Here is a 25015-nt window from a genome sequence, read left to right on the forward strand (position 1 = left end):
TGTGTTTTAGTGTCAATCTTGATAAGGATTGTTTGAACTTTGAATAATATTAGTCTTTAAATGCAAGATATTTAGTATACTTGCAATAGTTCCACTTTAGCACAATCAAATATACTTAAGTATATCTTTAGTTGGACCTCAACACTACTTCTGCACAATTAAAGTGCATTAAATACAAAATTAGTTGTTCCAATTTAGCAGACTTTAAGTATATCAGTTTAGTATGCCAAAAGTATATTGCAGGGTATTTTTACTAAGTACATATATATAAGTATTATGTATTTATTTGAAATATATTTTAGTATATTTATTTTTCACTTTTAGTATATTTGTTTTTTTTTTTTATTATATTAAAAAACAATTAATGTAATAATTTATGTGTGTATATATATTACTTAATTTATTCATTGTTGATTAATAAAATGGATATTTAGAGCACACACACAACACATATATACATTTATGCAAAGAGCCACGTTCTCACGGGGACCCAGGTTTAAGTCTGACTTACGTTGTCCCACTTCTTCTCTCTATACATACACTTTTATGTCAGCTCTAAGTCTTATAAAGTAAAGGCTAAAAGCCCATAAATTAAAAGAAAAAGAAAAAAATGAGAGAGGGAGAGAGATATCTCCGGTGACTTTACATTAGTGTTTGATAGCAGATGAGCGAGTTGTCCCTATTCAGAGTCAAATTCAAATGTATGAACACCCTAATAATAGGCTTTCAGCAGGTAATATTCATCCTCTGTTAGACAGAAGTAGGCCCAATATACGTAGAATCTGAAGGGCTCTACCCAGCATCTTAAAACTAGGTCGAAAGTCATCTCTGTCACAGGAGACTGAGAACAGCCCTGCATTAACATAATGAGACATATCACGTCAGCAGGTGGCAGATTGCATCTTTCATTCGTTGGCATGTAGCTTGAAAGGTCATCCGGTGCTCCGTCACCAAGAACCTCTCAGGGTTCCTACGAGCAATAGACCCAGGATGGCCAGATTCGTAGCGATAAACGCAGCGCTTTTAGTAAGATGATCCATGTAGCACCCATGTAGGCCTTTACCTATGGGGCTAAACCTGGAGCGTCATCCCTCAGCCACAGTGTATGCATCGAATTACCCCTCTCTCTCCCTACAACAGCCCCTCTGTGGAATGACATCACCGCCAGTGCGTACCTGCTAGTGATTACTCTCTCCTCAAGCAAAATGCTTCCAGTCATCTATTACTGCATAGCACCATATGAGTTGAATCATTACAACATTTTCCTTTTACACTCTGTGCCAACTCACTTTAATGGGATCCCTTTTTCCACAACCCTGTTGTTTTATTTTGCCGACCTGTTGTTTGTGCTCCAAAATTAAAACCATGGCACGGCATAAGTGAGTTGTAATAATGTGATCTCCATTTTCTTCTTGGCTCCCACCACTTTTTTTTTTTTTTTTTTTTTTTTTTCGCCTTTTCAAATCCCCCTTTTAGAAAGTAAGCTTCTCCACAGGGAAAATTAAACAGAAACTTTATACCTTTCTTTTTAAAGAATCAAATGTGTGTTCCTCTTCAAAAGTGTCAGTCAAACTCCCACTTGGTGGTCTGGGCTTGTGATTGTCTATGTAGAGACTGACGCCGACAGCTATAGCGGTACATGGCAATTATTTTAAGAGGAAAAAGATTACAGTGCTTTTTATCAATTAAGTAATAGTTCGTAAACGGTCATAATGCCTCAGATAATATCCTACCTGAAAGCAGAACGTTATTCCAGTCCAACAGTGTTTGACATAATTCGTCTTTTGTCATTAAATGAAGCATGGCAAATTAAATCTAATGAATTCAATGCACATACTTGGAAGAATTTTTTTTATACAATTTTTTTTTGCAGCCAAAAATCATAAACAGAATGGAGCACATTAAATGTTTGATTAGTTGCTGAGTTCACATCATGTATGGTTCATTTATCATCAACCACTGAAGTTTTAATCATGTCTTTGTACAGTATTTATTCAAACAGATGAATGCAAAAATGAATCAACAAATCTTTAGAAGAAGGATTGTGTGATAGACATTAAAATATGCCAATTAAATTAAATTAAATTAAATTAAATTAAATTAAAAATTTGATGATTAAATACATCAATAATAATAATAGTAGTAGTAGTAGTAGTAGTAGCTGCAGCAGCAGCAGTAGTACAAAAACTAAAATAATGTAGTATTTAATATTAATAATATGCATTATTTTATAATATTAATATGCATTATTACTTTGGCTATTTAACTTCTTTCTTTTTTCCGCAAGCCTCACTATATCCTATTTCCCACAGATGTATAAACAGGGTGAGCACTTACCCTCCAATCTCAATGGCATCACTACTGTAAATGGAAAGTGGTTTATTGTGTCTGCTTAAACACAAACAGTGCTGGTCCAGTCTGTGAAGTCATTTCTTTAGGTTTCAGAGTTGAGATGAGATCAGTTTATGATGGCAAAAGATGATTTGTGCTTCTACTTCCTGTGTTTAGGCTGGCCTTTGATACACACACATGATCTCCCACATGCTCATCACTCACTTTGCTGGCACTTTCGCATTGCCCCTATCGCATAATAGGCCCACCCTAGGTTGGAATCCCCCTGATGTGTGTGTGTGTGTGTGTGTGTGTGTGTGTGTGTGTGTGTGTGTGTGTGTGTGTGTGTGTGTGTGTTTGTGTGTGTGTCTTGTCTGATTTTCTTTAATCGTGTTTGTGTTGTCACAACTTCTCAAGTCTGATTCGGTGCGTGTATATACGTGTATTTTGTGTATGTTTGACCTTCTTGTGAATTGTTGCTACCAGCTTAGTGTGAACGAGTGTGAACTGTTCATTGTGACAAATCTTACAGGAATGCCACAGATAGCTGTTAGCAGCCAAACCCCCATGTATCTTGGCTGAACTAGTTCCTTCAGTCATAAAGTGACACTGAGAATCTCAAAGTGGAAAGACTCGCCTGAACTTGACTGTATTCTTTATTAGGCTACATATGGATTGACTCTAAGACGCTATATTGATTGCACAGGTTAATGAAGAACAAAGTGTGATGCAGACAGTTGAAAGAGAGCAAGACCTCAATATACAGAAAAAAAAAACAATCAAACAGAAAATCCAATCAAGTATCAAAGCACAACAAAACGAAAAAAAAACGTCTCTAGGGGTGGGAAAAGAGGAACAGAAAAAGCTGTGCAGGTCAAAGGGAGAGACTGGAATCATTGTCCAAGAGTTTCAATATCTCAACACCAATCTAAGAGGAAAAAAGAAAGTGAGAATGGATGCATTCCATCTAGTGCCGTCCATAACACGTGGCAGGTAGAGCAGGAATAGGTTAAATTAATCAGCTGCTCTTGTTGCTCTGCTCAATTCAGCTGTAGGTACAGCATGGACCCATATCTGCAGATGGGGTCAGCCATGAAATATGGTGTGATATTGTCAAATTGATGGAGGTCAGAGAATAAAGGGAATGAATTCATCATGGCTTGTGCATGATACATGGAGCAGTACGGCTAAAGCGCACAGGGCAGCCGCTTGTGTTGGGAGAGTGAATGTAGTCATGAAACACTATTTTCTCTGCCCACTACAAGCGTATTATTAAAAAGCTCAGTTTGGTAAACTGAATAGGTGTACAAGAATACATAGAGCTCCTAAAAAATAACATATGACTTCATACATGGATGGCAAGTTTTCAAATGTGCTGGTTTTGATGACATGACATGGCAAAAGCTTAGCTCATGAATAATATTATCACATGTTTTAATATGATATGATACACTCTAAAAAAAAAAAGGCTGGGTTAAAAACAACCCAAGTTGGGTTGAAAATGGACAAATCCAGCGGTTGGGTTAAATGGTTGCCCGACGTGCTGGGCAGTTTTATTTACGGAGTGTCTATTTACACTAAGTGCAAATAGCCTCCCTTGTTGGCAAACGCTATTTACACTAGCTCTGCCCACCAATGTCTGGTTGGGCCACTCGAGTTTTAAAAAAGATGCATGAAATTCAGTATCTTCAGTGGCACAACAGTAGCGAGCAAGGCTCGCAAACCTGGCTTTTTAGAATGCGATCGATGCAGGTTCGAATACGCCTTTTGCTGAGCTCGCATTTATTTTTCAATAAAAATGAAAATAATGTTCTAAAAGTGGAAATAAACTGCGAACAAGTGTTTAATAATATTAAAAGTGTTTATTGGGTAGGGTTAGGGGAAGGCGTAGGGAGGGTTTTTTTTATTCCCCCAATAAGACAGCATTCATTTAATATTTTTAATAAATATAATCATTTACACTCAATGATATTATTGCATCCTGTTCATGTACAAAAATACTGAGGTATCTGCCAGTAGTATCTGCCAATATAAAGTATAGATAGCATCTAATTACTGTTTACTCTTATTGCAAAGAACTGATACTTTTACATGGTGTAAATATAATCTATCGCTATTTTAACCTAGTATTTTCATCTTACAGTAGCTAAGAAAATGCTGCTATTGTCACAGTGTAAATAGAATATATTGCTATTTTAAATGAGTGTAAATAAAATATATTGCTATTTTCACTTAGTGTATCTATCGCTAAGAAAATATGCTATTTTCACTTGGTCTAAATAACATCTATTGCTATATACACTTAGTGCAAATAGCCACTGCCTTTTATGTAACCCTACTATTGTTTAAAAATTACTATATGGCTGGCTTAAAATGAACCCAAAATAGGTTGAAATTAAAAATCAGACACATAATTACTGAGGCAACAATAATAAACAAAAGGTAAAAAATTGTTAATAAGCAATTTGATTAATTATTATTTTAAAATTAATTTCCAAACATGTTGTGGGTTCATTTTAAGCAAGCAATACAGTACAAAACAACCCAGTCGCTGGGTTTGTCCATTTTCAACCCATTTTGTTTGTAGTATACTACAGTGTAATTAATTTATTAATTAAATAATAACATTACAAATAGACAATATATATATATATATATATATATAGTCTATTTGTATATGTGCATATATATATATATATATATATATATATATATATATATATATATATATATATGCGAAAACCCATCACAATACCATATATATATATATATATATATATATATATATATATATATATATATATATATATATATATATATATATAGTCTATTTGTATATGTGCATATATATATATATATATATATATATATATATATATATGCGAAAACCCATCACAATACCATATATATATATATATATATATGCACATATACAAATAGACTATACATATATATATATATATATATATATATATATATATATATATATATATATATATATATATATATATATATATATATATATATTGTCTATTTGTAATGTTATTAATTAATTCATAAATTAATTACACTGTAGTATACTACATACTACATATACTACACTATAAAGAAGACACTTGTCAGATTATTGTAGAAGTGAAATAAATTATGAAAGTTAAATTTAAAAAAAAGTTATAGAAGATTAATTTTATGAAAATGTAAAAATATAATTCTTTTTATTTTATAATAATATATTACAAAGCATGTTTTACTCTTAAACTGCAAGAAAATAAAAGCCAAAAAGTCAACATTCCAAATTTGAAGTTGAAATATTTCAAAAATGAGCTTTCAGTAAGATTTTGTTTCTGCGCAGTACCAAACTGTTTCACTAGATGACACTCAAGCTCCATATCTGACAATTTAAGGGTGCCACTCTTTATTTGAGTAATCTGAACCATATATTTCCATATTTTCATACATTTTATGAAGTAGACATCCTATTCTGAAGTAGTATGGGCAGTTTGGCAATATTTGAATTCAACCTCTCATAAACACATAATTAGAACATGTATGTTAATCATAGCTCCGTTGTTCTCTTGTGCTTCACCTTCCCATGATAACGTTGTATTTGAAAAGAAAATCTTTGCGTGCCGTATTTTATACAGGACTGGCGGGAAATTCGCATTAATACACCTTCATTCTACATGTTATTTGGTTTATTTTTACTTTAATATTTACTGAAATTCCATCGCGACATCCGATGGGTTTTATATATATATATATATATATATATATATATATATATATATATATATATATATATATATATATATATATATATATATATAAAGCAGCAGCATTTTCACATTAAATACAAAGGTGTATAGTATGGAAGTCTTAATGGGGAAAAAATATTTTTTTCTGTTGTGTAACAAGAAAAAAAAGGCAATTTTTAAATTTTTTTCTTCTGTGTACTTGAGGTGCTGTGAAAGGGCAACACATGAATTTTGAATTTTGTTTTTGGAAGATATATCGAGCTGTAGACAATCAAAAGAAAACTAGAGACAACATTGTTGATGTGCTTTCCACTACTGATGATAACCACAACGATCACAAATTTCTGACCCAGATCGCTTCTCTTAACAATACCCATTAATAAAATTAAAACTTTATCTTTAGACAACTTTATACAAAGTTAGCTATGGCAAAATGTGTTGACTACACACCTTTACAGTCCAACCACAGAAATAAAGGAAAAACAAGAAGTTAAATCCCTACTGTTTGTGCAGCTGAAGTTGCAACCTTCCCTCTTTTCTAATTATTACAGTATGTTTTGCAGATGACTACAGATGCTTTCTGTTGGCAGTTTTGTTTCAATTCCGAGTGGAAAATAATATGAATGTTGATGTTTTGTAAATGCACACAAACACTTTTTTTATCCATCTGTCTGCATGGAAGCTCTCGTGCACCCACCGTCTGCTACACATCTTATCAAAAAACACTCTTTATCGCATTCACAACATATATGTAAACATCATGTATTCAATTCTCATTTCATGTACGCAATTATACCAGTATTATTTACATGGTATTGTGTACAGTGCGTTCTGCAAGCTTCTCTGGCACATGAACACACGTAGCCCCCCGTAGTGAACCAGCGATGTGCATCTGCAGCGCCCAGTGGTCACGTGACACATCTGGAGGTTTCCAGTTCTATGCCCTAGTTGGCTGGAGATGAGGGGGACCTCACAGCCTAGAGAGAGAGAGAAAGAGATGACATTGACTCGTCCTAACACTTCAGTGGCCGTGTGAGGGATGCTCCCATGGAGGTGGGGGGAGGGCTATTTCTCACTGCCTCACGGTGCAGCACTATCAGTGCACCGTCCTAGCGTACATATGCCAAACTGAGACACTCCCACACATCCACTCTGATGGCAGAGCTCCAGATAATAATTAGGAGAGAGAACGGGGCACGTGTGTGAAGGAACGAGTGACGCAGATATATAGTAATATGTATTATGGACTATTTACTCTGTGTGTCGTGTCGCTGTTGTGCAGCAGGTAGAATTGTATCAGCATAGCCATCACACGCAGAGCTCAGCGCCTCTGTGTGGATATCTGCTTCTAATCTCCTATTCTGGTGCAGTGAGTTGTGCTTGCCAGCTGAGTGTCTGTCAGCGTACAGGACAAGAGGGAAGTTTTGCATTTGTGGACACTCAGGGACAGGATGTGGACGGCTCTGTATGTAGTCAAGCATGGAGCGAAGTCAGGGTCTGTCACTGCCAGCATCTGCTGCCCACTCGAGGCCGCCCCAGAGGCACTGACCAAGCGGCAGCCGTCTCTCTCTCTCTCTCACACACATACTTAAACACACATTGAGCCAGCACCAAAGAAGTAGGAAAGAATGCGCATCCTCCGTCTTCTTCTTTAGTTTATTTTTCAACTGGTGGATTGTGACTTGCGCAAAAATACAGTAATGACAATTATATTTTGAAATATTATTTTAATATAAAATAGGTGTTTTGTATTTTAATATATTTAAAAATGTTATTTAGTTCTGTGATGGCAAAGCTGCATTTTCAGTTCACTTGGTCTCTCAGAAATCATTCTAATATGCTGATTTTTTGTTCAAGTAACAAGACTATTATTATTATTATCAATGTTAAGTATTGCCTCTTAATGTGTGTGTGTGTGTATATGTATATATATATATATATATATATATATATATATTTTTTTTTTTTTTTTTCCTTCTTTGAGAAGAAAATCTATATACAGTACAGTACTGTATATATATATATATATATATATATATATATATATATATATATATATATATATACATACAGTACTGTGCAAAAGGCCACCACCAGCTTTGTTGTTTTAGCAATGTTTTAATAAACATCCATTTGTATGTAATAAAAAATGTAATAAAAATGTAATAAACTTCAAATATAATAAAATAAAATAAAAAAAATCAGAACAAAATGTCTTCTTTAAGCAAAAATCGATATTTAGTGTGACCTCCTGGACTTCTTCCAGTTTCTCAAAGAAGAAAATCTAAGAAACTTCTCATCATATTTTGAAAGTTTTCTTGGCCTTTCAGTCCTTTTCATTCATTTCATTTTCATTCTATTGCTCAAGTGTAAGGGGAGTTCACTAAATACTTGACACTTTAGACTAGAAGTCGCTTTTTTCTGTTTTTCAATACTATATTCTAAAAAAGAGAATGAGAAATAATTATATCTGTTCATTATACCATTGCTAAAACAACATCTAATGATATCTGACTCTATCGACAGGTGTAGCTCATTCATTTGTCTGATTCCTACAAATCATTGTTTTGAAGGTTTTTTTAACAGAGAATGTGAACATAATAAATTTGTTCATTCTGACTCATTTTGCCAATATATATATATATATATATATATATATATAATTTTAGTCCCAGGTTGAAAACTACAAAACCAGTTGAAAAGTAGATCTTTTGTATGTGTGTTCACTTGTTCTGTGCAGCAGGTGAATGGATCTGCATCCTGGAATATGTTTCTCCAATCTGGACCCCCAGGTGTGTGAGAGTGCGTGCGCGTCTGCGGGTTGGACGGTGGGCATGTTTCAGTGTGGGTGGAAAATAGGGCTGTGTGTTAGGGGGTGTTTGTGTCCTGCAGTGGGAGAAAGAGAAAAAGTGAGTTAGAGAGGAAGTGATGAAGGGTGAAAGCAGGGGGAGATGAGACACTTTGATGATGTTAATTTTGGGTTTATCTCACAGATGGTATGAATGATTTCTGTTTGGTTGGAGCTCATCTAGAACACCAGGGGTCCTTTTATCTTTCCTCCTCTTATTTATTTATTTACCTATTTTATCACCGGACCCCCCACCTCCACCCCACATCTACACGAACGGCACTACAACACTTTTGTTTTGATTACCTTGTTAACATTTCACTTCATTGAAAATTTAGTTCCCTTTGTGTTTAGAGAAGAGGCTCCATGTGGATTGATTTTGATAAATGGGAAGTCTGGTCTGAAGAGCAAAATATCCATTCTTCTTATTGAAAGTGGCTCCTAATTCAGAGTCTGAACGTAAGTGAAGTTTCCGATGTTGAATTTGGCCAACAATTGATACAAGATATTCTGAGCAATCGAAGAGAAAACTCTGTTTACAATGTCTAAATGGGTTGCTCTTTATGAATGATTTAAAGATTTCCACATACTCTTATATATTATGTATATGGGCAGAATCTGTTTTTTTATTATTATTATTTTTATTCACATATTTTTGTGCAAAATCTTTAGAATTATGCATAACAGATTTAAACGCTTTAAAATGTGTAAAACTAAGCTAATTGTGCTAGCTTTCTAAAGACCTTATTCAGTGTATATGGCATTTTTTTCACAAATTAAAGCTGTGAGGGATAGAAGTAGTCGATCAATACTGCAACAGAGTATAATGCAAAATGCAACAAAAAAAAATTGGCGACAAAAATCTCAGGAAAACTTTAGACTGTCCCTCACAGCCTTGTTTTCATTTGTAAAAAAAATATATATATGCTGTCTACAATGAAATGGTCCAATAGCTCAAGTGATCTAGGATATTTATTAAGATAGTAAGTTGCAGGGGATATATGAAATTGTTCATTCTGCATACGTCTGCCAAGTTCTGCGCATGCTAATTCCTTCTGGGCTTGAGTTAATATTAATTTAACATAATTTATAGAGCATATGATACAAATGTATGGTTTGAGAGTGTTTTCTTAATATTGGGATATATGTTGCTACTTGCTTGCATCACATTTACTGACAAAGAGAATTATTACTACTTGTTTATTTTTTTGTATTTGAATACTAAGAATACTATGGGGAAAGTTAAAAAATAAATGATATAAAATAGGCCCCTAGTAATATGAAAATCCTCCTTAGAACAATTTCATTATGCATTAAATCTGGAATTACAGAATAAAATTTCCATTTTTTATGATTTAATTTCTGCACAGGAGTGTTATATAGTCATTCATCCTCTTGTGCAAAGATAAACCATCATCCATGTTCAAAATATACCACAGCCTTCAGCAAAAGCCCGAAATTGCCCCGACATACCACTCCCTTGTACTTTTGTTCTTCTGGGTGTCAGCGAAATTAATAATTCATATCATTTACAGAGTAACTCTGAAATTAATCCTGACTGAAACTTGAGGAGAAGACCTGATTACATTCATTTAGCTCAGCACATTTAAGCCAGGCTTCCTTGGCATGTGACACATGAATTACTGCTAACTTTCTAAATAAACGAAGGGTGCATTTTACTTATTAAAGCAAAAACTATTTGTTTTGTTCTGCCTATTGAGCTACAAATAGGCTGTGACCTCTGTGGCCAAACAGTCAAAGGCATCTTTAAAATGTGTGAAAGCGTAAATGAAAGAAACATTTTCCACGGCTAATACTAAAATAGAAACCTGCCATAGAAACAAGGAAGCAGTGAATTTGCGTGAGTTTGGAAGAGGGTAATTGAGTGCTCTCCTGCCTGCATGAAGTGTGGAGCTGAGGATCTCTTCAGGTGTTTTTAACCAAGAAGCACACCACTCTGGGTTAAGCCGGGTCAGGCACCAAAACTTGCTAAAATTGCAGCTGCTGGTCCTTTCACTCAAAGTCTTTTGTAGTTACTAAGCTTCAGAGGACTTTGTGGAAATATTTGAACTTCACCACTGTAGGTGCTTGGAGCAGGTGGATGAGGTCAGGGGGCATCGGAGGTTTGCTTCAGTGGCAATGCCAATTTTAACTTACAAGACTGTCTGTGCACTCTTCATTCATCTTCAGGTCGGAGGCTCCGATGTGAAGCAAGTTCGGTGCTCTTGTCCTAAACACTGCGGTATTTTTTCCCCTCACATAATAAAAACATTTAAATTCAGATCAATATTTCATTTCCACTTATTTATTTGGTAAGCAGCAGTCTGACGATCATTGTGGGAAAATAAACCCCCTCAGGATGATATCACTTTATTGAGGTTTATTTTGCAATATACGTTGAATGGAAGGTTTAGGATGGTTATGGCAGTATTGTTGTAATATGCACCTGCAGTGGCTTCATAAATGTAACGGAATTGGCAGCTGTTCAGAGACCTTCTTGAAAACACTGATAAATATCACATACGTCTATAAAACTTTGCAAAATGGACATTATATCAGAAGAGAGGTGGTTAGCGAATCTTAGAGATATGGCTGTCAGTGGTGCACTGTACAAAATAATAGGTAATAAACAAAATAGAATGTTAAAATGAAATAAAAACCTTATAACTGATTAACTGTAAGCTACATTGCCTTAAAAATTATGTTAGAAGACAGTATATGCATTTTTACCGTCTGTAAACATTGTAATTGCCGTCTGTACAGAGAGATTTATATGTATAATTTTACTTATGTTTTGTTTGAAGTTATTAATTAGGTAAAGTATTGTTTAGCTCATGTTTCATTGTTAAATAACAAGTTCATTATTTTAGAAACTGATTCAGTATAGCTCAAATAGGTCGGTATATTAACATATTTATTGACAATAATAATTTAATAACATAAAGGCATTATCAGGTAGCATGCCACCAAAATGCCACTTGTAACATCATTACTTTTTTTTATTTTTATTTATTTTTTTTATAGGCTACAGTAAAGTTCTGGCTGCTGCCATTTTGTTTGTACTATAAATTTAAAAGAAAAATAAACAGCCTAACACTTAATGTTATTTTGATATTTTTTATCATACAGGACATAGAACTGTTTTGTGGTGTCATATCGCCCCATGTTTTCTGTTATGGGAAGTGTTAACTTTTAGCATGCGAAATAACAACACTTTCAAGCGCTGTGCTGCTGTTTCTCGGTGAGAATAAACTTCGCGTCCCGAATGAAAACGTGAAACCAGAGCCAAACCCACGAACTGCTTACAGTCGCTATCAGCAGAGAAACGATGATGACGAGGAGCTTGTGAAAGTCATTCATCAGGGTTCGGCGTTAGTCATGGATGACCCTTCATTTATCACTGATCCGGTGCTGGGTACAGACACATAGCGCACTGATTGGACGCAGCGGGGGGACCAGTAGCGCTTCACATCCACAGCCGAGCCAGATCCACAGCTGAGGAAACACACTTTTGCGCGAATTATCTGTACTCTCGCAGCGCTTTCAGGTAGACATGCACGCGCGCACTCCCGGCTTTGTTGTAGCTCTGTGAGGAAACAGCGGCTGCTCGTGTAACTCCGTATCTCGCTGTATCCGGACGGCGACGGCTGATATTCGGCAGATGCACACATGAGCGCTGGGCTCATCGATCACCCCCGATCAACCTCCGTTTGCTCTGTGTATTCAGAAAGGAGATCTGTCAACATCTGAGTGACTCTCGCGCTCTCCGGACTATCGTTTGGACGGGAGTTGCTGTTTGAAGCGAGCAAGGAGGACTTGTTTTGCAAAGAAACATCTCTCTGTTTTGTGTCATTCCCTGAAGAAGTTGACCGTCGTTTAGTGTCGTGTAGAAGTTTTGTCAATGGGATGCTGAAACACATCAACAGCAGGTAAGAGTCCCGATGGCCTCAGCATGCGCGAGCGCTCTTGTACTTGATACTTTTACCCTTTTTTTTTTTTTTTTTTTTAGAGAATAACACAGTTCGAGGCAGGTTAAATTATTTTTTTATTTAAAGACATGTTTTATTTATTGTTTTATTGTTAGTTATATTAAAATTGATATACTGGAAAAATGTGTTCGTCGCATAAATACCCCACATTACTTTCAGCATTTAGTTTAGGCAAGCGCCAGTTAATGTAAATCATAGAGGGTGCACACAGGTTGTAAATATGTTCACGTGTGGTGCATGTAATCTTCACTTCTAACAAGGGCACACAGACTTTCGCCGTCGCTTAATTAACTTAATCTGTTTGACTTCACTGTCCTATTTAAAATGTGTATAGCTGAACAGCTTGAAATTGTGTGCTAAACACTTCTGACAAGTTGCATGTATATACAGTAATGACGTTCAAAATGAACAATATACTGCAAGTGTATGATAAAGACATCAAAATCAATGAAAACGATAAAAAAATAAAGTTGTGTATATGCAAAAATAGGTATAAAAACAAATAACAAGAATGTCGTGCTACTAGCATCTTTAACTTAAAAATACATTTGAACTCATTTGCATTTTGTTTCTAATTGTGTAAGATTGTGTTTTACAAGCAATGGCAATAAGATAATAAAAATATAGATTATGGAAGTAGTTATATTGACATTGTGAACACTGTTACAATATCCCACTGCTCAGATTACATGTTGAAATTGTTTGTGAGTGTTTCATACGGACCTGCTTTATCTGTGGGAAACTACTAGCCTACATAGTCACATTTACTGAAGATGCTGTTTTCCTGGAAACCTGTAAAGGTCATTTTTCTTTGAATTAAGTTCTTCTCTCATGTTTGCTTCAGCTTTATTCTTAGCTTGTTTACTGTTTGATTAAAAACAGAATTCATTTAAATTGTTAGCTGACGCTCATGAACAAATATTCTCATATAAACGAGGTTTTGCAGAAGTATAAGACAATGCGATTTCACAAAACACTCTCCAGCAGTTTTTTTTTTTTTTTTTTTTTTTGACTTTGTGTATGTGAGTGTTTTTTGAGCAACTTTTTTTCTCTTATATTTCAGAGAAAATGTAATTATTTGTCACTTATGTTAGACAAATCACAGAATTTGCTTTGGTGACTTTGCAACATATTGCTTTAGTGACTTTAATGGCAGTAAGTGTGTCTCTGAATCACTATAATATCAAACCGATCTGTTTATCATTGAGCCAAACCTCTAAAGCACATCAGGTGTAGACTACCCAAACGCACATTGTATTCAGAAAAGCAATAAGATAAAATAAAGGTTATCAGTCATGTTTCACTCATGAACACATACCTGTAGGTTGTGTTTCGACAGATAAAGAAGCAACAACACTATGCGTGTACACACACACACACACACACACACACACACACACACACACACACACACACACAAACACACACACTGACTGAAAGGCAGCATGGCACTGAGGTATCACCATGTACTGTAATTGTGCTGAAAGCTGATACTGACGATAGTGATTGGTGAAAGATTCCTGGCCCATCCTAAATGATCTTTTGTGTAAATGTTAGTGTACAATATCTTGCCCGCTAAAGTCAGTGAGTGAACAGAGCACAGACATAGCCTCCCATTGAGTCATGCTCCTGCACTGGCCTCCTATACTAAGATAATTTTCTATTTTCAGTTTTTCATTATCTATATTCAAAAAACATGTTTCAGTCTTCTGGTTGTTTTGACTAGTTTAGACCTTCTACTGAAGGTTTTGTCATTGCGATTTATTTTTTTGATCTGACCTTCTGTTATTAGAAATCTCTCGTTCAGTTCAGTAAAGTCAGTTTGAAATTGTAACATGCGACTCGGTTGTTTGAGATACGATTATGTCATTTTAACAGATTTAGTTCCATTTTTGTATGAATAAATGTTTATCCCTATGGCTTTTTTGTGGACTCTGAAACGTCATAGGCATGTTTGGAAATTTATTTGCAAAGAGACAAATGTATTATGGGAGAGATGTATGTAAAAAAACGAGGAGAAATTTAGCTGTGTGTGTGTGTGTGTGTGTGTGTGGTTGTGTGTACATGCTGAGAGACCTTTGACTAATCTGAAGTGTAGCCGAAATCAATTTTTTATGTTGCCTTGAACTTGGCCTTTGTTCACTTGGAAGACAGGGAGGGGGAGAAGAAACGGACAACAGAAAAACTTAAACTGATTTTATTATTTCACATTAAAGTTAGAGTGATTGATAGGAGCACTTTCAAACTCTGAAGTGTCATTTATATCATGACAGAAACAGCATTTTTTTTTTAAAGACCCATGGCAGGCCACAGCGTGTTGGACGAAGAGAGTATGCGCGTGTTTGATCTCACATCGAATAAAAGAAGCAAGAGAGCACCATTTGTTACTTTAATGATGCTAATATTGTCACATATAGTGGCCCTCTTTTCCTCATGAAGGCCAGTACAGATGTTATTGGCTGGGGGTTGTCATGGTAATGGGATTCGTAGAGGGAGGATTGATTGACAGAACCTGTCCAGTGCGGCCAGATGTTTTATCATCTCCTTGTTGCTTCTGCTTTCACACCTGCTTAAAAGTCAGCATACATATCATTTCATTATCCAAAGCCCAATTAGTCAGTGTCTTCTTTTTAATCATTCCCTGTCAATGGGAGGCATGACAGCTAATTGCAGAAACATTTATTTTCATGTAATTTCATTTTCAAGGCAATAACACTCTAACATGATTAATAATCGTCAGGAGCACAATTATTGAGAACAGATAAATAGGCATTGTTGTTTTGACACTGCTTGTATATGGATGTGACTATGCATATCTCCAAACTTCCTTCCTGATGATATGGGACTGATTCACCAGCTTGTTAAATGTAGTGCATGAACAATTGGGAGCCGGCATCGCGTAGTGCACACACACACACACACACACACACACACACACACACACATTTGCAACATTTGGAGAAGGCTCATTGCTGCCCAGCCATGCTTAAAGAGGAGGACGCTGCCGTTTTTGCCGGCAACCCAACACCAGCTTGAGTGCACATGCCAAACGAGAGCCGTAAACCACGGTCCTCGTGCCTCTCACGACCCTCTGTTCTTTTGTGTGAGTGCGACATAGGTGCTCCGTAACGTATCGAGAAGAGTAAATAATGTCTGTGACTCGCGTGACCGGACGGAATGTTTTTCGCGACCTGTGCCAGGCTTAATTAAAACGTCACACAGCAGACGAGATGATGTCGCAGAGCTAAAGCGAACAGCTCGAACGTATTGACGTGCCACTGTTGTGCCGCTTAATTGACATTTTGAGGGATGCACTTTCACTTGTCTGTTAACGGTCAGAGTGTGCTAATATTTCAGAGAAGAAAGGAATTGTCTGTGTTTAAGACCCATCCCCTTGACCTAGACTCTTTAATGCAAAGCCTTTTCTTTTAAGTCTGTCACTCTGATTTATGCTCAACTCCTCAATGCATTGAAAACGCGGAGAATACTTCAAATAGGATTATACACAGGCACACACACGGATGCACACTTTGGTTGGAATCCACCCTTTAGAGACGGCCAAAGCTGTAAATAGTTTTTAAATGGTAAAACGGATCGCTAACTCTCTAATAATGCCATTACAGACAACAAAACAAACCTATTTTCATGGAAACTACCAAAGAATTGTTAGGCAGTGTGACAGTACTTTACTGGACACCTTTTCTCATTGTCGTCTCCTAAAAGACAATGTTGACTTGCCAGCATAGTGTTCAAAAGATGGTGGCTGCTTGTGTTTGCTGGGAATTTGAGGAGCACAGGTGCTAGTAAAAATGAGATTTCAGTCTGTGTGTTTGTTTCAGAACAGTGGGACAATGAGGGAATCCATTTTTCAACGTTCAGTAGGGTTTTGTGTCTGTGTGTCTTTAGGTCGCTGTACTTGGCTGATCAGTTTATTTTGTAGAGGGGTGAAATCCGCTCGTAGCCTTCCAGAAATTCTTTTTTTCTCCGCTCTTTTATAGCGAAGAGTGGCGAATGACCTCTCCCTGTGAGCCGCTATGAAAAATTCATGGTCTCCTCCCTCTTCAAGCCATTATGTCAACATCTAAAAATACTTTATTTCACACTGGCGCCTCTGTGATGGTCAATGATAAACAAACTGCAAAAACCACCAGCTCGGGCTGGCAACACTTTGGGATTGGCAAATAAATAAATAAAATTTTCCAGTTGCATCAAAAAAGTTGGACGGATCTGGTGTGTTACATGCAAGCGTATGTCTTTTTGGTGAAATATGCAGTGCGACCAGTGCGGAAGACAAAGATTGTGTGAATTCTGTCAAGTGTGAAACAGGGAAATAATGGCAGCTTTAAAGTTGGCTCCACCTCCAACCTTAAATCTGTTGGGTTTTTTTCTCATTCTTTTATCTAACAATATTTTTTGCTATCTTGTGAAAAGTTATATTTGATAACAGTTATTGTACAAGGGTGTTGTTACGCTGTGCTATAGGATTCGCTTCTGAGTGCCCTCTGCCAACTGTCGAGTTGTATGTGCCAAATAAATGTATGATAGTAAAGAAGAATGAGTTGTCAATGTAGTGGATTCATTGAAGTATTTGTGTCTGTTGAAGGCTGTTTAGCTATTATTTATAGGAGAGTGGAGGGAGATATGAGGATAAGGATCAGAACATGACACAAACTGGATTCGAACCCAGATTCCTGTCTTTTTTTTTTTTTTAGCTGAGTACCTGGCTCAACCTTCACTTTGTCTTTTAGCTTGTTTTGACTTAAAATATGCCTTTCCACGTATGACTAGTAACCAACACGCCTGTGATTTTAGTTAACTGCAGATTGCATATTAAAGAACTTGTCTATTTTGACAGGAACATTATTCATTCCTCATATTCCTTTACATTATTACAGCTGTTACTTGGATTATCTTGTATTGATGTTATTCAAAGTGTGTGTGTGTGTGTGTGTGTGTCTGTGTGAACTTGTTTAACCTACGTTTTGAGGACCAAATGTCCCCACAAGGATAGTAAAACCTGAGATCACCTACCAGCCAGCGATCCCCACGAGGGGAATAGATTGATAAACATACAAAATGAAGGTTATTTGAAAATGTAAAAGTGCAGAACGTTTTGTGTGATGGGTAGGTTTAGGGGTTTGAGGTTGTTGTTTTTTTTGGGGGGGAGGGGTTTGGAAAAATGTCTCTCATGTTTACTAAGGCTGCATTTATTTTAAAAAAAAAACAGTGATATTGTGAAATATTACAATTTAAAATAACATTATATTTAAATATTGTATTTTATGTTTAAATATATTTTAAATATATTTTAAAATGTAATTTATTACTGTGTGATGCATTACTCCAATCAGTGCCACATGGTGCTTCAGAAATCATTCTAATATGCTGATTTGGTGCTCAAAGAAACATTTCTTGGTTTTTAATGTTGAAAACTGTTGTGCTATTTTTTTATTCTTTCTGTGAAAACTATGATACATTTTTTTCATGATACGTTGATGAAAAACAGCATATATTTGAAAGAAAAGACAAATACTTTACTGCTAGTTTTGATCAATTTAATGCATCATTACTCTCTCTCTCTCTCTCTCTCTCTCTATATATATATATATATATATATATATATATATATATATATATATTTATATATGACCCAATACTGTTGAACAATAGCATGTGTGTGTTCTTTTATAGTTCTTTTATAGTTCTGATTTTTTTTTTTTTTTTTTTGCAAGGTTACAAATACATTCTTGACGCACTTGTCCTCTCCTGACTAAAATGTGTGTCCTATAGTCCTCTGCTCCGTTTGTATCTACCTATGCGTCCTTTGTGGGGTGCTGAGTTTGGATTGGCTGACAGCATACCTGCCGTCAGACACTTTTGTAGAGTAGGACAGGTCAGTCGTGTGTGTGTCCGTACCTTACGACACCCACCTTACGATGCTTCACCTTTTAAGTTCGCATGCACTCCATTTCGCTGCAGCTGGCACAAGGTGAGGACTTCTCATCACAGGCAGTATACTTCTTCAATGACCTCTTAAAATCCTGATTCATTGGACTTGAGAGACAGGTATGCTTTGTTCTATGTTTTTTTTTTTGCAGTTTATAATTCTTGTATTGCCTTTTATAATAAATATGTCATACATTTAGACCTTCGAGATTTATGAATGTGAATACAGGATTACAAGTGAATATGTTTAAAATGCTTTCATTACTGGGGAAGTAACTTTTTTTTTCTTTCTTTTTTTTTTTTTTTTTTTTTGCTCAGTGATAATTTACCAGGCAATAAATGATTGAAGGGAAAATACATATTTGAGCAAGTCAGTGGTCATAGTTCACCAAGCGCCAGATGCTGTGATATTTTATACTTCATTGTTCCCATTTTGTTCTCATGTGTCCTCCAGTATCTTGTTTGGCATCCATATTTTATGAGAGCCGCAGTAAATAAAATGGAGGCCGCTGTGTATAAGTGTGTGAGGATGTTTGAGGGAGGGATGTAAACATGAACCGTGCTCTCCCGTGGCTGAAGAGGGGTTCGTGCAAAGGTCTTTCTGGTTCTTGGTGAGGCCATCAGTCTTCCCTTTTGTCACTGATACAGCCAATCCAAACCCCCCCCCACCCCGCAACTCTTTTCGGCTTTCTTGGAGAGTATTCAGCATTCCTGCGGGCGCAGCTTTGTGACCAGCATGGCCAGCCCCACGTAACCTTTTAAGTCCAGCTGCAGCGTTCCACGGCAGATATGTTCATTAAGGAGAGGAGCGAGGCTTTTGTCTCTCCTGTCAGCAGAGACTGTGAGCAAGAGGGTTTTTTTTATTCAAATAACCTCCCACTTGATCTCACAGTAGCTCAGGTGCAAAGGTTGTGCCGCTATTAATGTTTTTTTTTTGTTTGTTCGTTTTTTGCTTTACCGACAGCCATATTTAGGGGCTAAATTTTAACAATTTTAAATGAAATAAGTAAAATTGTTTTCTCACTTTTTCTCACTTGCCTCAGTCTCCTTTCAACTGGATTGTTTTTCTTTTGTAGACGCTGGAGAAATGTATCTTGCCTGCAAGTGTTTGGTGCACTGTAATTTACCACATAATTTATTAGCCTTGTTCCTTATTTTTTGAGCGTTAGCGCTAGCAATTGAAACAGAACAGTCCTCTTGATAGCTTTCTTTGGATTAAGATCATGGAGGTGGAGAGGCCAGGATGAGGGATTCGTCTTTCTAATGGCTGTGATGAAATTTTTTGCCACTGTAATTTATGTGTTTCAACATAACTTTATGAGCACTTACTTTTGGAATGCAGTAACCCCCTTTTCCCATTAGTTTCAGCTTTACAGGAAGGCCCACTCAATATTGCTTTAAATACCATACGAAAACCACCAAATTATAGAATTATATTTTCCCCTAAGTGAGGAGGTAAAAGGGGCCGTCATATATAATTCATGCTGAATGATTTTTGTAAAAAAGGCGTATGAATTAATGTGAAGAACGCGAGAGGTTCACTGCCTGCACTGTGTGCTACAGAACATGGCAGGTAGTGTCTCCGGCCAATCAGATGCTTTGCTCCTCCATAAGAGAGAGATAGCAGGAGGGGGTGAGAGACACATGAAAGACGTAATGAAGGTTAGTGAAATGGAGAGCAATACATCTTGCACATTGAGCTCGCTACTTGTTAAAGCGACAGGGCCTAACCAGAAAGGAATTTGCTTGATGGATGAATTTTACCCGTCTAATGGATACAAGCACTTGAAAAATGAAAACATCGATCCGTTCCCCAAGTTTTTCCATCCTTCTAATGAGAATGGGTGTTACGAAAGATTTTGAGAGGGTAGCAGGGACAGTCTTTTGCCCGATGATTTGGAGAACACGTATCTCGGGTTTCAGTCACAGCTGAACTGCCGCTCGGTCTATTGTATATATTACAGGAGGAAGAGAGGACGCTCGATTTGTCTCCCTATTGATGTGCAAATTCAGAATGGGTTAGATATTTCCTCTGTCATTAAGCTGGAGTTTTCTTTGAACCCTGTTAGCCCCCATTCAAAGCAAAACAAAAATATATTTTTCTGCTTGTTGCTATGGACACAGCGGTTTACTCATGTTAGCTATTATAACTTCAAAATGCAGTATTGTTGCTTTGGAATTTATAAGAAAATTTTGATTTGTGTTTTTGTTGTCACTAGGTCTGTGGTTCTCAACTGCTGGGATGCGACCCAAAAATGACCTGCAGGTCTGTTTCCATAGGGTCTCTGACAGCAGGAGAAAGAAAGAAAGAAAGAAAGAAAGAAAGAAAGAAAGAAAGAAAGAAAGAAAGAAAGAAAGAAAGAAAGAAAGAAAGAAAGAAAGAAAAAAAATGCAAATACTAAAACCATATAATCAATCTTGGATAGCAAAATAAACACGCTAATCAACTTTGGCGAAAACACCTCCTTTATTATTACTTTATTATTTATTTATTTTCATTTATTTTCATCCAAAGCTACCAATCCAAACAAACTATTGTGACAGTATGTTTGTCAGTTTGTGACAGTATGGCTGACACGAAATGTATAGTTGGCATAGTGTTTCCGCTGTTATGTATGAATTTACAATATATTGTACATTTTAGGCAAACAATTTTGCAGATTTTAGGACCTATGCTGTTGCAATTCAGTAACTTTCCTTGTGTTTATATATATATATATATATATATATATATATATATATATATATATATATATATATATTAGGGCTGTCAATTGATTAAAAATTTTAATCTAATTAATTACATACTCTGTGATTAATTAATCTAAATTAATTGCATACATAATTTTTGCTGTGAAAGTATAAATATTTCAATTCAAATGAATCAATGCAGGGTTTTTCCTGGGTCAAAAAATGGTCTTCGGTTTTTGCTAAACCTGAAAAGTATTAAAAAGTAGCATTTAGAAGTTATATTAACTAATAATATAATTTTCTACCATATACATTTGAATGCACCTAGCTAACAACAGCTTGCTTTGTTCTGGTTTCACCTCACTCCAGTCTAAACTAACTGATTTTATAGGTAGGCCTAATTTACTACACATTGACATTTAAATAACCTGAAAATATTGTGGATTATTAAGGCTAATTTTACTAACCACTCTTGCTAAATGGGGTAAGCACACTTATGTTCTCATTTCAGAGTTGTTCGAGTAAATGATTCATTATAGACCGTGTGGACAGATCAGTTGTTGTCATGATTCATTAAAATGAATCTGTTCAAATGAGTAATTTGGTCGCGAATTGGACATTAGCGGACGTTGACGCGGTGCGTGTGAATTGCGACTGTTATTAGGACATCGCAAAAGATTTGTCAACACAGAAAACACTTCACCACTAGATAGGATTTTCTTTTTGTTTACTGAAAGTGTGGTTTATGTCAGCTGCACATGCAAGGCGCCTGTTAGAGAAGATGAGGTGACGTTCTTTTGAGCACTATTCACACCCAGCGGTTATTCAGGAAAAACATTCTCCGAATGCGCCTCGTGAAACATGGATTCGGTCTTACGAACTTTTAGCATTGTGTCAGTTGATTTAGATTATTATTTGTGAGGTAGAGAGAGTGCAAAGACGGTGCTTACTTTGAAAGAGCTCGCGCGCACGAGAACGGCTCCAGGTTCAAAGGTCAATACGGAATGGATTAATCTGCGTTATTTTTTTAACGCGTTATTTTTTCTCAGATTAATTAATCGAAATTAACGCGTTATTTTGACAGCCCTAATATATATATATATATATATATATATATATATATATATATATATATATATATATATTTCAAGCTACAGGCAAAACAAGTGGAAAATGTTGGTCAAATTTGAGGTTTTCACAAAAATTTGTTCATTAAGTCCTCATCTAGCCCCAATGCTGCAAATAGCAATTAAACATCTAAAAGTATCATTATTTGTACATTTTCTGAGAGGAGTACCTTTCCTTTGTCTATGAAAGGTGTTTTTTTCTCAGCTCGCTTCTCGACTACTGGCGCTTCCTCTCAGCACAAGTTTGGTATCGTTTTAAAACATTCTAACTTTATAAATATTCGTAACGATTTTTCGATGGTATGAGTCTGAACCAGTGAAATGTGATGTAACTCATGCTGATGCAAACAAAATGTCTTACGCTGACTGACGCATACAAAGCATGTGCACAAAGACGCCCCTCGCGACCCCGATATACAAATTACTGTATTTCAGAATGTCTGTCTTGGCGAGTATTCACACAAATATTATCTGTTATATCCTAAGTGAATGTTTGATTAACTATTGGGGGAAAACGTCTTATGTGTAACATTATATTAGGTCCGTGTGATACACTTGGTCTTAATATATTGGCTGTCTGTTTCATTAATGTTAATCAAACAATTGTGGTATCATGGAGAAAAAAAAAAAAAAAAAGATGAAATATGAAATATATATATAGATATTTGGTTTTGACTTTGTGTGTGCAAATTTAGTCTTATTATCAGGGATTCTAAGGTATGGTTGTAAGCTACTGTTGGTGATTTTGTTTTGGAGCCTTCAGAAAACTTGATTTTTCTCAAAATTGGCTTTACCAACTCTATTGACTTCAAACAGGTGTAGCTCATTAATTTTTTTGTCTGATTCCAACAAATCATTCATCATTTTGAAGGTTTTTTAATAGAGAATGAAAATAACAATAACTCATTTTTGAAAATTTGCTCATTGCGACTCATTTTGCCAGCACGGTTCACATATTAAATATATCTCAGTGTGTGTGTGTGTGTGTGTGTGTGTGTGTGCTTTTTGTGACATATCAGGACACAAATTTGTATAATGACATAGGTATTACAAGGAGAGGGTGACTTATGAGGACATTACCCCATGTCCCCATTTTTCAAAAGGCTTATAAATCATACAGAATTAGTTTTTTTGAGAAAGTAAAAATGCAGAATGTTTTCTGTGATGGGTAGGTTTAGGGGTAGGGGATAGAAAATACAGTCTGTACAGTATAAAAACCATTACGCCTATGTAATGTCCCCACAATTCACAAAAATAAATGTTTGTGTGTTTATAATTCTGTCTTCACGATGGCTATTTATTGCAGGAGTGTTGTCTCTTGCACTCCTGCTGTACATTCTCAAAGTGCTGTTTCTTTATCTTTCCTGATTGGGAGTCGATTGGCGGCGGTCACCGAGCAGACGGGGTGAGAGTGTGAGGCCATGATGATGATGGCGAGGGCGGAGAGACGTGAGATCCAGAGCTTGCCGGGTGCGTGAGCAGGCCAGGCTGAATGTCACACACCTCGCCCCCTCCACACACACTTGTGCGGTGCTCTCATGGCACACTGTTAATTAATCTGTAGCTTCCAGCCAGACGGGCCCAGCTCACGCAGCCAGCTGGGAGATGGTTTAGACCGGGCGTGCACTCCCTCTGATGGCTCACTCTGCTGGCACTGTCTGCCAGGTTACATCAGGTGTGTGTGGGTGTGAGCCCTGCTTGTGTGGGTGTAGGTGTGCGTGTGTGTGTGTGTGTGTGAATGAGGGAAAGAAAAAGAAAGAATAACAGTGAAAAAAAAAAAAAAAAAAAAAAAAAAACTTGCATTGATTTCCTGGCCATTGTACAATGGCCCGACTTGAACGCTCTACTAAAAGGGGAGAAATTCATTTCCTTTGGGAAGGAAATAGGATGTTTCCTATATAATTCATTCAAGTTGCTTTCACCAAGGAAACTGAATGCAAACATTAGAATGAATAGAAAACTTTAGTTCCCATTCAGTCGGTCACGTTCGACGTACGTCGGACAGACCGACGAATAGGAATCTCGCTAGAGAGGCCAATCTACTTCGAGTGTAACTAAAACGAGCCAATGCACATTGGCATGCAATCATATGCATCAGCTGCTCGCCTCGCAGCGCGGGTATATAATGAGCAGCAGGTGCGTTGCATCTTCAGCTTTTCGCTTCGGAGCCGAACGGTGTTTGTTCCTGTTCTCTGCAAGCGAGTGTCTGCTAGAAGACGAGTCAAGCTTTTTGGTTGAACTTCTCTTTTTTTCCGAGTGCAGGCGAACAGCACAGCAGCGGGGTTGAAGTCCTCTCTTTTTCTGTTTTTGTTTCGTTTGCCGTTTTTG

General features: G+C 36.4%; 1 protein-coding gene across 1 annotated transcript in view; it reads left to right on the top strand.

Moving 5' to 3' along the window:
• Window positions 1-12050: 12050 nt before the first annotated feature.
• The window catches only part of tenm3 (teneurin transmembrane protein 3), a 294739-nt gene continuing 281774 nt past the window's right edge, over window positions 12051-25015 (top strand). Inside the window, 1 exon segment of the mRNA XM_048196721.1 lies at window positions 12051-12863. The gene's annotated coding sequence lies outside the window, so the exon portion shown is untranslated.

Source organism: Megalobrama amblycephala, linkage group LG7, assembly GCF_018812025.1.
Source record: "Megalobrama amblycephala isolate DHTTF-2021 linkage group LG7, ASM1881202v1, whole genome shotgun sequence".
In the NCBI taxonomy this organism is placed as follows: domain Eukaryota; kingdom Metazoa; phylum Chordata; class Actinopteri; order Cypriniformes; family Xenocyprididae; genus Megalobrama; species Megalobrama amblycephala.